The sequence below is a fragment of the Macaca fascicularis genome, chromosome 1 (assembly GCF_037993035.2).
Source record: "Macaca fascicularis isolate 582-1 chromosome 1, T2T-MFA8v1.1".
NCBI classification, from domain to species: domain Eukaryota; kingdom Metazoa; phylum Chordata; class Mammalia; order Primates; family Cercopithecidae; genus Macaca; species Macaca fascicularis.
In genome coordinates this window covers 212,370,260-212,383,398 of record NC_088375.1, presented here as the reverse complement: position 1 = coordinate 212,383,398, position 13,139 = coordinate 212,370,260, and the positions used below count along the sequence as shown (strand labels likewise).

General features: G+C 51.4%; 1 protein-coding gene across 7 annotated transcripts in view; it reads left to right on the top strand.

Moving 5' to 3' along the window:
- EPHB2 (EPH receptor B2) overlaps window positions 1-13,139 on the top strand; it is a 205,549-nt gene that overhangs the window by 37,329 nt on the left and 155,081 nt on the right. The window lies entirely within an intron of this gene.

Here is a 13,139-nt window from a genome sequence, read left to right as displayed (position 1 = left end):
GTTTTCCTCCAATTCTTTCTAGAAATAGTATTAGGTTGGTGCAAAAGTAATTGTGGTTTTTGCCTTTGAAAGTAATGGCAAAAACCAGAATTACTTTTGCACCAATCTAGTAGAATGTATCGCGTTTTATGAAAACCAACAAGGTAGGCGACACATGTCATGGGGCTTCTTGTCTGTGAGCTGCTGGTCATCAGGGCCTGTCCCATTCTTTCCTTTTTACTTTGTGGCTTTTTTTTTTTTTTTCCTTTTGAGATGGAGTTTCACTCTGTTGCCCAGGCTGGAGTGCAGTGGTGGGATCTCGCCTCACTGCAACCTCCGCCTCCTGGGTTCGAGTGATTCTCATGCCTCACCCTCCCTAGTAGCTGGGACTACAGGCAGGTGCCACCACGCCCAGCTAATTTTTATATTTTTAGTAGAGGCAGCGTTTCGCCATGTTGGCCAGGCTGGTCTCAAACTCCTGACCTCGAGCGATCTGCCCACCTTGGCCTCCTGAAGTACTGGGATTAGGGTGTGAGCCACCACGCCCAGCCTCATTTTTACTTTGTGGCTTTGCTTGTTGCCAGCATGTTGGTGCCCTGGAAAAAAGAGGAATGCAGGGCAGGGACTGGGATGTACATTTCTTCTAGAACTCTCTACCCCCCACACTGCCTCGCCCAGGTCCAGGCACATGATAAAGATCAAACAGAAACCTGGAGGTGAATTGAAGGATTCAGACTAAGGTGTTTGGTTCTGTGAGTGACAACAGGTGTTTCTTGGTTGTCTTGTGTCACAGATCCTATGTGACATCAGCTCCCATTGCCAAGGGAGCGGTCCCTCCTGGCTCCTCTTTGAGGGAAGGGGAAAGGAAGGTGAAGGTTTCGGGCCCAGGATGGAGAGGGGAAGGGTGCTATCTCCTCCCCATCCACAGGGTGGCTTGGGTCTACCGGAGCCACTCATTCATTCATTCATTCATTCATTCATTCATTTACTCAGCTGGACCTCCACTGGGTACCAGACCCTATACTGGGGGCTGAGGATACTGAGATGAGTCAGCTGGCCCCTGCCCTCATGGAACACCTAGAAAGACATACGGACAAAAGGATGGAGATGAGGAAGGGATGCATGAAGATACCCCAATCAAGACACGTGGTTTGACAAAGGACTTTCTTCTCAAATTTTGAATTTATTTATAACAACAACTGACATTCATTGAGTGCCAACTGTGCACTCAGAGCTGTGCAAAGACCTTAACCTGCATTATCTTATTAATAAGCCCCCAAGGCCCCCTGAAGAAGGCTGTTATATTCTTATTTGGCAGATAAGGAAACAGACCAGAGCAGGGATGTGACTTGCCCAAGGTCACATGGCAAGCAAGTGTCAGATGTGGAATTTAAAGTTCAGAATCCTTATCTCAACTTCTCCCATGTCCCACCTCTCCAGGAAAAGAAAGGCAGTGGGGTAGTTTACATTGGGGCAACCCGAGAATCCAGGGAAGGTAGTAGCCAGGGCAGTAGAAGGATTTTCAGCAGGCAAGGGGCAGGGAAGCAGGGGAGATGGGCTGGGCTGGGTGCTGAGGCCCGGACCTTTCTGTGGCATCAGAGCTTTGCTCTCTTCTCTTTCTGGAGTTGTGGGTCACCAGAGCCAGACTTCTGATGTGCTGTAGTCCTGTGTTTACATGACAGTCAGACGGAGCAGGCTCCAGGGGAACACGGAAATGGCATTAAATAACGCTGAATCACACGGTAAGAAAGTTCCCCTTCCCTTCTCCTCTGTGCCTGCTGATTACTCACGGAGAAAGTCTCTGTTTCCTGCCAGCACGTCTCTAACACCTCTCTGACAGCCCCTAATCTCCGTTTTCAATTGGGAAAAGCAGACTTCAAGCTCAGACCCTGCTAGGGAGCCGGAACGCCAGGACATCATCTTGTTTTCATCGTGAATAGTTTAACTTATACATACATGGCACTTTCTAAGTACTTTGCACATATTACAAATATTTCATCCCATTATGACTTTATGAGATAGGTGCTATTATCCACCTTCCAGATGAGTAAGCTGATACACAGAGAGATTGAGTAACCTGCCCAGGTACACCTCCAGAATGTCAGAGCAAGGACTAGGAATCCAGGCAGCGGGCCCCAGAACCCATGCTCTTAAGCATCTCCCCAAACTGCCTCTGATTCTCAGAATTGGTGCTGCCTTTCTTCTAGTTCCAGCAGTAGCCTGATTTTTCCTTTACTGATGAATTCATTTCCGTGAAAATATTAAAAGTAAAGTGGAGTTCAAGTGGTTGTGTGGAAATAGCCAAAGCCCTAACAGTAGTTGAAGGGCTACTGAAGTTTGAAGAACACTCGTCAGTCCAAGCCCTTCATTTGCTGGGGAGGATGCTCCAAAGAACAGAGGGGGTATGGGACCTAACAGAGGTCACACAGTGAGTGAGCCTGGAGGCTGCCAGGACAGATGGGAGCTCTCACCTGCCACCCACACCCGTCTGCTTCCTGCACGCAGGACTGATGGGGCGCCAGGTGGCAGGAGCGCAGAGGTGTGCTCACCTGCCCAGAAGTGTCCCGGTGCTGTAACAGGACCCCTGTTATCTCTGCTGTTCCGGGAACAGGCAGATCTGAGCCTCGAGGCCCAAGCCCAAGTCAGCATTTTGGCCACCGCTGAGCTGACTTTTGTTGTATGTCTTTACCTTGTCTTCCAAGTCTCAACAGAACCTGAGTGGGGAGCTCTGTCCTCAGCCTGCTGGTCAGGGCTCACTTTCTCTACCTTTACGCCTTTCCAGAAGCTTCCATAGCCTCCGCCTTGGGAGATGTGAGCTGACCCTGGATTCAAATCCTGGTTCTGCCACATACCCACCATGTGGCTTTCTTTCAGATGCTTAGCCCCTGTAAGCTGTGCCGTCCTCATGTAGGAAGTGGGGATGCACAAGATCAAAGACAGTGGGCCGGGAGGATCACCGCCACACAGAAAGGCAGGAATGATGTCAGCTCCTTCTGGAGTCACCTTGCTGCAGGGCCACCTCCTTTGTCATGAAGGCCACCGGCTTTCTCCATGAGGGTCCTGGGAAGTGGAGAATGAATTAGGGCCATTGTTCCCATCATAGAGATGAGAATACCCCAAGTTGGGGTCTGGCTTCTTTAAAAATCGGGCTTTGGTCTGGAGTTCCACCCTGTGCACAGTGACACCAGTCACAGGCTTTGGATTTGGGCGTTCACTGGTTCCCTGTGGCCTTGGGTGGGTCATTTCTCCGCTCCCAGCCTCAGTTTCTTCATCTGTCCAGTGAAACCATGCAGGGTTATTGTGAAACTTAAACATGATGAATGTTCTTGGAAATGTCTGATGTACTTCACAGGTGTTATTTATGATGGTTTTTATTCCTTGTATAGGCAGAAGAATAAGTGTGCAACACTCTAAAATTACTAGGTGGGGTGTGGTAGCTCACACCCCTAATCCCAGCACTTTGGGGGCCAAGGCAAGCAGATCTCTTGAGCCCAGGAGTTCAAGACCAATCTGGGAAACACCGCGAAAACCTGTCTCTGCAAAGACACAAAAATTAGCTGGGCGTAGTGGTGTGCACCTGTTATCCCAGCTACTTGGGAAGCTGAGGTGGGAGGATGGCTTAAGCCCAGGAGGTCGAGGTTGCAGTGAACCCTGATTGCGCCACTACACTCCAGCCTGGGTTACAGAGTGAGACCCTGTCTCAAAGAAAGAATAATAATAAAATTACCATGTAGTCAGGACATACAAGGGAATTAAAACCCACTTTTTAGTAAGAGCCTCTGAAGAAGGCCTGAGCAGAGTTGGATCCAGGCTGATCTATATATTTGCATATAAAAATATATTTATATGCACGTAAATACATTTTTAATATTTTAATATTTTCATGTAGCTTAATATTTATAAAGTAAATATATATGTATATTTACACACATGTACACACACACACACGCACACACACACACACATGTATTTTGAGTTGGGGTCTTGCTCTGTCGCCCAGGCTGGAGTGCAATGGTGTAGTCATTGTAGTCATGACTCACTTCTGCATCAGATTACTGGGCCCAAGCAATCCTCCTGCCTCAGCCTCCTGATTAGCTAGGACTACAGGTGCATGCCATCATGCTGGGCTATATATATATATATATATATTTTTTTTTTTTTTTGAGACAGGATCTCACTATGTTGCCCAGGCTGCTCTTGAACTTCTGGGCTCAATCGATCCTCCTGTCTTGGCCTACCAAAGTGCTGGGACTACAGGAATGAGCCAGTACACCTGGCCCCAGGCTGATATTTTGTTTCCCATCTGTTCTTCCAGTCAACAGTCTTTTTCACCCACTGCCGGGTTAGACATCGTGGTATGGAAGAAAGAGCGTGAGCCCTCGAGTTGGGCAACCCTGGATCTATAGCCCAGTCTCCCAAATCCTGGCTGTGTGACCTTGGGCAAGTTGCTTTAACTCTCTGACCTTCAGGTTCTTCATCTGTAAAATGGGGGTCCCTCGCCAGATTGTCGTGTGGATTAAATGAGTCACTGCACATAAAATACTCGGCACACATCCTGGCCTGTGGTGGACACTTAAATGATGGCTCCTCTTGTTGTCACATGATCACGAGGCACTGGGTCCTGCACTGGGCTGTCATGGTCCAGTCAGGTGGCTTTGGTGGACATCCAAAGTCAGTCAGTTCCCTGCCCTGATGGAGGAAATGCAGGCATCAAGCCCAGTCTGAGTGGTCAGGGAAGGCTCCCGTGAGCCAAGTCGGAGGGGAAGGCAAGGGCTGGCTAGGTGCAGAGACCAGCACAGGCCCGAGCGTGGAGGCCGGAGTGGGAGGGGCCCTCTCCTTTGGCTGCGCCCAGGCTTCGTGTGGGGGAGAGGCAGGAGATGAGGCTGCTGAGTGGACGGGCCTCCTGGGGACAGTTTGTCGGGGAGCTTGACAAGGTTAAGGATCTTCCTTGGACATCCTTTCACTTTCCCTCAATAACCTGGTGCGGATCTATCATCCCAGTATTTATCTAAACCCTTGCTGGACCCATTTATATCCTCCGCCTCTCCAGCTTCTCGGCATAATGAGCTCCAGATGTGGTGAAGGGGCCTTCCCCAAATCTCTACCTCAAGCCGGGAGGGTGCTGGGATTGCGGGGATGAGTCCTCGTTCACCAAGAGATAGGAAGGCCTTAGAGCCTGCAACTCAGCCTTGGCTTCACCCTTACATGGGCCCAAGACACTCCGATTCGTGATCCCCTGGGGTTCCAGGCCGCTGTAGGGACCCCAAATCCTGGGCCTGAGTGCTCTGTGGGCTCCTTAAGGGGCACCCCAGAGACGTTGGACCCCCTGTGGCCACCCCAGGAGTGAGTCAGGCAGCCAGTAAGCTTTCAACCCATGGAGATAGCAGAAATGTCCCCAGAGCAAACCAAAATGGTGGCTCGAAGGTGCTCAGAAACCTCCCGTCCTGTGGCTCCCAGCGGTCAGTCTCAACTTCTACTATCTCAAGCCATGTTCTCACTGTTGTTCTACAAATGACTCACTTTTCTATTTAATGTATGAAGATGGAAAGTCCATATCCTGCCATAAATAAAACACCAGCATCTCTTGACACACACAGAAGTTAACTGTAACCATAAATACAGCAGAGGCAGGACAGGGTGACCATGTCCGGCTCCAGCCTTGTGCTCACTCCTTGGCTGGGCTTCTGCAGAAGGGAGGGCGCCTGAGACCAGGGCTCAGGGGGCCAGAGAGGGACCCAGGGAGGCAAGCAAAGGTGGCGCAAGGTGTGTAGTGGAGCTGACCACTGCTGTGGGCAGCTGGGGCTCGATCCCCCAGGCCTGGCACGAGGCCATGGAGAGCATACCTCAGAACTGCCGCCTGCCCTCTCTTGTCAAGGCTGTTCATGGGGAGTTGCCTCCCCTACATGTTCCTGTGTGCCGTGTGTCAGGAGGCAGAGGCTCTTGAAGACACTGGGCATCTTTGTGGCCCCAGAGCAGAAAAGAGAGGTCGATAGGGGAGGTGAGGGGCAGGGGAGGGGAGGTGAGGGGCAGGGGAGGGGAGGGGAGGGGAGGTGAGGGGCAGGGGAGGTGAATGAGGGGCAGGGGAGGTGAGGTGAGGGGCAGGGGAGGTGAGGTGCGGGGCAGGGGAGGTGAGGGGCAGGAGAGGTTAGGTGAGATGAGGGGCAGGGGAGGGGAGGTGAGGGGCAGGGGAGGTGAGGGGCAGGGGAGGTGAGGTGAGGGGCAGGGGAGGTGAGGGGCAGGAGAGGTGAGGTGAGATGAGGAGCAGGGGAGGTAAGGTGAGGGGCAGGGGAGGTGAGGTGAGGGGCAGGGGAGGTGAGGTGAGGGGCAGGAGAGGTGAGGTGAGATGAGGGGCAGGGGAGGTGAGGGGCAGGGGAGGTGAGGTGAGCAGGTGAGATGAGGCGAGGGGCAGGGGAGGTGAGGTGAGGGGCAGGTGAGGTGAGATGAGGGGCAGGGGAGGGGAGGAGAAGGGCAGGTGAGGTGAGATGAGGGGCAGGGGAAGTGAGGTGAGGGGCAGGTGAGGTGAGGAGCAGGGGAAGTGAGGTGAGGGGCAGGTGAGGTGAGGGGCAGGGGAGGTGAGGTGAGGAGCAGGTGAGGTGAGATGGGCAGGGGAGGTGAGGGGCAGGGGAGGTGAGATGAGGGGCAGGGGAGGTAAGGTGAGGGGCAGGGGAGGTGAGATGAGGGGCAGGGAAAGTGAGGTGAGGGGCAGGTGAGGTGAGGTGAGGGGCAGGGGAAGTGAGGTGAGGGGCAGGTGAGGTGAGGGGCAGGGGAGGTGAGATGGGCAGGGGAGGTGAGGGGCAGAGGAGGTGAAATGAGGGGCAGGGGAGGTGAGGTGAGGAGCAGGGGAAGTGAGGTAAGGAGCAGGTGAGGTGAGATGAGGGGCAGGGGAGGTGAGGTGAGGGGCAGGAGAGGTGAACCGAGGGGCCTGTGCACTAGAGACAGCTCCGTACGAGACCCTGAGCCCAAGGCCCCCCCTCCTGCTCTTTGTTGCAAAAGGCCAGTGTGTTTCAGAGAGGTGGAGAGGTGTTAACGTCTCAGCAGCCCCAGTGGAGACTTTCTCTTTGAGGGATCAGGGGATTGAAGAGAATTGAAAAAGGGAAAATGTTCCCAGTTTATGGCATCCTAGAATGCAGTGTCAGGTGCCACTAAATCCTCTTGCAGATGGCCCCGGTGAGAAAACTGAGGTCCAGAGCCAGGAAGGGACTTGGCCAGGGCATGGACACGCCAGAAAGATGGCCTCTCCTGTCAATGCACCGACTTGCTGTCCCTGAATCTGTTTATGCTCACTGTTACTATTTTTAAAAACAAAGACCAAAACAAACAAACAAAAAAAACATTTTTAGATGGATGCAGGGGAGAGGATGCCCCAAATCAAATGGGCAGGAGGCCAACTTCAGCCACGCTTAGGTCTAGAGAAAGAAGCCTCAGAGAGGCCCATCCATCCCACTGGCCTACCCACCTCCTCCCTGCCCTTCTGGCCCATGCGCCCAGGGTGAGCTCAGAACTCTTGATAGTAGACGGATGGTAAGGACAGAGAGGGGAGCCATCTCACTAGGAGGGGCTTCTGGGGGAGCTAGATGCACTGGGTTTGAATCCTTGCTTTGCCCTAAAATGGCCACGTGACCTTGGGCAATTACTTCACTGCAAAGTGCCTCGGTTTCCTCATCTGTAAAATGGGAATAATACAGTACCTATGTCAAAGGAACATTTAGGATATTAAATATTCATAAATTACTACATGTAAATGCTTCCAACTGTGCCTGGCGTAAACACTGTGTTTGCCAGTGGTACTATTATTATTATTATTAGGCACAGGGAAGAAAGGAAGGAAACTAACCTGTATTTAGTCTTTATGAATGGCCAAGCACTGTGCCTGCAATTTAAGCAGCTCATCTTATATAATTTCACAACTCTAGAAAGGTAGTTCTTTGTCTGAGACCGTCATTGACGAACCCAGGGTCCCGTCATTGTGGGGATGCAGCCACATTCTGACTCTGGGCATACAGATGTTCACTACATGGACTCAGAACAAGTGGGGAGGTGGAAACGCAGGGAGAGGGGCCGACAGCTGAGCTGAGGGCTTCTGAGGCGGGGATGGGCTGGGGGTCCATCAGGCTGGAAGGGATGGCTGGGGCTAGCTCAGGAATTCCGTGGGAAGAAGCTTGCACTTTCTCCCACAGGCCCTGGGGAGCCACGGGCAGGCCACGAGTAGGGAGTGACATGATAAAGGGGGTGTTCGGGAAAGGTCTGTGTGGCTGTGGTTTCAGGATGGATGGGGGCGGCGGAAGGGTCCGGAGGGGAGGCAGGAAGCTCCGCTGGGCGGCTGGCCTGGGACAGTCCCCTGGGAGAGGCACAGGGAGCCTTCAATCAGACTGACCGCCAGGACCTCATGGTCCTGGGCCCTGACCCGGCCCTGACCCTGAGTCCCGCCTGAGATGCGGACTGGGCCCCAGTCCTTCCCTTCGCCCGTGGGCGGCTTTATCTGGGAGTCTCCGGAGGGCGTCGCGTCTGGGTTGAGCCCGCCTGGCCGCCTGCAGATTTATGAGGTGTAGGGGAAGTGGCGGGGGCAGCGGGCGTGTGAGGCAGCCCTGGTGGGAGAGGGGAGAGCTGGAGGACGCTCTCCAGCCCACGGACCTGTGCTGACCCCACTTCCACCCCGAACTAACCCCGCCCCATGTCACTGGGCCAGCCCCAGAACAAGGCGGCACCTGCTGCCTCAGTTTCTCCTCACAGACACCTCGAGGGGTGAGTAGAGAGAGGCTACATGCAAGAACCTTAGACATGAGGGGGCTGTAGACAGAACGTGCTAGAAGCTTCTGTACCCGGGTCGGAAGATGTCTATGATACGAAAGCAGGTTACTAACAGTATGCTGGGTACAATTCCATTTGCAACTTTGAAAGGAATAAATATGCATCTGTGCCTCTATAAATACATTTTATGTGCAGTAAAATGCCTAAATGGTGTTTAATTGTGACTTCTTCTAGGGAAAGAGCTTCGACTTTCAGTTTATACCCATCTATATTGTTTCAATATCTTGTAAGCATATACTTTTTTCACTTACAAACTTTTTTAAAAACAGAGTAATGGTAGGAGGTGATGTTGGGTGGTGGAGGGCCTTTGTGTTTATGGGTGATAGGGGGTTGCTGTCGTGGGGGCCTGAGGGTGCTCAGGGTTGGGTGGTTCTGGAATACTTGGGTCATTCTCTGCTGAGAGTCCCACCCTCTGAGAGACCCCAGCCTCACTGGGTAGACCCCACATGGATGAGCTCCCAGGATAAGGCAGGCCCAGACCGGTTCCAGGGAGGGGGCTAGAGACAGTCAGGGAGGTTTCGAAAAGGTGGTGGCCATTGAAAGGTAAGACAATTAGATTAGATGGGAAGGACAGCCTCGGGCATTCTGGAAGGGAAGCTAAGAGCAGACTCTGGAGTCAGAGAGGTGTGAATCCACGTCCTTGCTCTTTTCCTTACCAGTCATGGGACTCTGAGCAAATTTTGTCATCCCTGAACCTCAGTTTTCTCATCTGTGTAACGTTTACCCTAATGATGTTAAAAATTGACCAGGCGTGGTGCCTCATGCCTGTAATCCCAACACTTTGGGAGGCTGAGACAGATGGATCGCTTGAAGCCGGGAGTTTGTTTTATTTTATTATTATACTTTATGTTCTAGGGTACATGTGCACAACGTGCAGGTTTGTTACATATGTATACATGTGCCATGTTGCTTTGCTGCACCCATTAACTCGTCATTTACATTAGGTATATCTCCTAATGCTATCCCTCCCCTCTCCCCCCACTCTATGACAAGCCCCGGTGTGTGATGTTCCCCTTCCCATGTCCAAGTGTTCTCGTTGTTCAATTCCCACCTATGAGTGAGAACATGCGGTGTTTGGTTTTTTATCCTTGCAATAGTTTGCTGAGAATGATGGTTTCCAGCTTCATCCATGTCCCTACAAAGGACATGAACTCATCCTTTTTTATGGCTGCATAGTATTCCATGGTATGTATGTGCCACATTTTCTTAATCCAGTCTATCATTGATGGACATTTAGGTTGGTTCCAAGTCTTTGCTATTGTGAATAGTGCCGCAATAAACATACGTGTGCATGTGTCTTTATAGCAGCATGATTTATAATCCTTTGGGTATATACCCAGTAATGGGATGGCTGGGTCATATGATACTTCTAGTTCTAGATCCTTGAGGAATTGCCACACTGTTTTCCACAATGGTTGAACTAGTTTACAGTCCCACCAACAGTGTAAAAGTGTTCCTGTTTCTCCACATCCTCTCCAGCACCTGTTGTTTCCTGACTTTTTAATGATTGCCATTCTAACTGGTGTGAGATGGTATCTCATTGTGGTTTTGATTTGCATTTCTCTGATGGCCAGTGATGATGAGCATTTTTTCATGTGTCTGTTGGCTGCATGAATGTCTTCTTTTGAGAAGTGTCTGTTCATATCCTTCGCCCACTTTTTGATGGGGTTGTTTGTTTGTTTCTTGTAAATTTGTTTGAGTTCTTTGTAGATTCTGGATATTAGCCCTTTGTCAGATGAGTAGATTGCAAAATTTGTCTCCCATTCTGTAGGTTGCCTGTTCACTCTGATGGTAGTTTCTTTTGCTGTGCAGAAGCTCTTTAGTTTAATTAGATCCCATTTGTCAATTTTGGAAGCCGGGAGTTTAAGACCAGCCTGGGCAACATGGCAAGACCCTGTCTCTACAAAAAATAAAAATAAATTAGCCAGGCATGTTGGTGCACACCTGTAGTCCCAGCTACTTGGGAGCTGAAGTGGGAGGATCACTTATGCCTGGGGGGTTGACGCTGCAGCAAACCATGATTGTGCCACTGCACTCCAGCCTGGGTGACACGGTGAGACCCTTTCCCCCCCCAAAAAAACCACACCATGCTCACTATGTGTAAGCTATGTTTTTAGGTGTAGGGATCCCAAAAGCTGGGGGATAGCCCCTGATAATTTGAAGGTACCCTGCCAGATGTCCAGGACCCCAGCCTGAAAAGGCCTAGGGTCAGGAAGGGTCATATAGAGGGAGAGGGACCCTCCTAGGAAAGAACAGCTTCTCCTAGGAGAGGGCTTCCTAGGCAGTTGGATGATACTAGCAGCACGTCATAAGGGCACCAGGCAATGCTTAGGTCAAGGTCCATCCTGGTCCGGGTATCCAGTGGCAGCTGGCATTCATTTGCATGAGCACTGCCTCCCTGGGGCTCCCAGGGCAGCCTCAAAGCAGAACACCATGCTGTCCTTGTGCCACACCTGAGCTGTGATCCAAAGCCAGGGCGGGATTCTGGCTGCCCTCCAGAGACTGAGACTCAAGTCCCAGTGCCACCTCTCACTCATGGTCTTTCCCTGCATGATCAGGTCACCTTTCTAAGCCTCAGTTTCCCTCTCTGCGAGATAGTGGTATAAGGGGGCAAGCTGGACCTCTTTCTGAGGGCCACTCAAGATTTTATAGTCTGTGAGGTTGCAGCTAGTTGTCAGAACCAGTTCATATCCTCATCTCCTAGCACAGAGCCTGGTACCTATTGGGGGCCCAGCCAGGTCCTGGTGGATGGACAATGGATGGATGGATGGATGGATGGATGGATGGATGGAGCATGGAGCGTGAACGGATGAATGGATAGATGTGTGGATGGATGATGGGTGATGGGTGGGTGGGTGGATGAATGGATGGATGGATGATGGATGAATGGATGGATGGATGGATGGATGGGTAGATGAATGATGAATGGATGGTGGATGGATGGATGGATGGATGGATGGATGGATGGAGCATGGAGCATGGATGGATGAATGGATAGATGTGTGGATGGATGATGGGTGATGGGTGGGTGGGTGGATGAATGGATGGATGGATGATGGATGAATGGATGGATGGTTGGGTAGATGAATGATGAATGGATGGTGGATGGATGGATGGATGGATGGGTGGGTAGATGAATGATGGATGGATGGATGATGGGTGATGGGTGGGTGGATGGATGGTTATCTAGTTAACTCATGAACACACCAGAAAATGACAGAATTGGATAATGAATGCTCCCTCCTCAGGCCTTTGCACTTGGTCCTTCCTCTCGGAACATTATTCCCAGCTATTTTCCTGTCTAGCTTCCTCACCTGCCATGAAGCATCCTGAAAGGAAACTTAATCACCATGGGCTTTGAGCAAAACCCTTGGCCTCACCGAACCCTAGTTACCTCATCTGTAAAATGGGGACACGGAGGCTTACCTGTTTCCTTTATACTGCTCGGGTGCTCCCTGTGTACTTCTCAATTGCAGTACCTGTTACCCTTTATTGCACTTAATGGTGGTCCATTTGCCCCAGGCCATTCCTGCCACCTGGCCCCCATTATCTGCCTTGCCCTGAGGGATGGTGGGATCTCATTCCTTTTGGAGTCGGCTGAGCTCAGCACAACCCTGCAGTATGCCCTCAGGGAGGCTCTGATGAGTGTCTGAGTGTCTGAGTTTCCCTGACAGTGATGGGAAGGGGCCTTGCAAACTGTTTAGCACTGTGCTGTTGCCTTTCAGGAAGCTCAGCTGTGCCTCGGTCTATACCAACACCTCTGCCCAGTCACCTCCCTCACCAGGTGGCTCCGAGCCTTTGGGCAGAGAATTCAAAGCCCTTTCTACCACCCCACCCCCATCCCCTTGAGTTCTGTGACACACTTTAGAGGAGGTGTCATCCTCACAAGGGGGACAATTAGCAGCTCACCTTCCTTGATGACTGTAGCACCCTCTGGAGGGATTCTCTCACCACAGCCACACCCACTGCTTCAAAGCCAAATTTTGGGCCTAACAGCAGGCCTGCGTGTGTGTCAGGGGAGGGGTAGAGAGGCTCAAGAACCTGCCCCAGATCCCACCAATGCAACATTCTCACTGCCTATCAACCTGAGGCTTGTGCACGCTATGGGTTCAAGAGGCACCTGCATCCTCTAATTTGCTATAGATGCCAAACCTCTGAGGCATGGCAGATGGATAACACAAGTCACCCATTTTACAGCTGAGAAAACTTAGACTTAAAGAAGTTCATGCTTGACTTATTCAGACAGAGCATAACCTGACTCAGTCTTGCCCTCCAAGACCCCACAGTTGGGTGGAGGTGGAGCATTCAGAAACAATGATCTCCCAGCGTAGAGGACGGGGTGGAGGCTCACA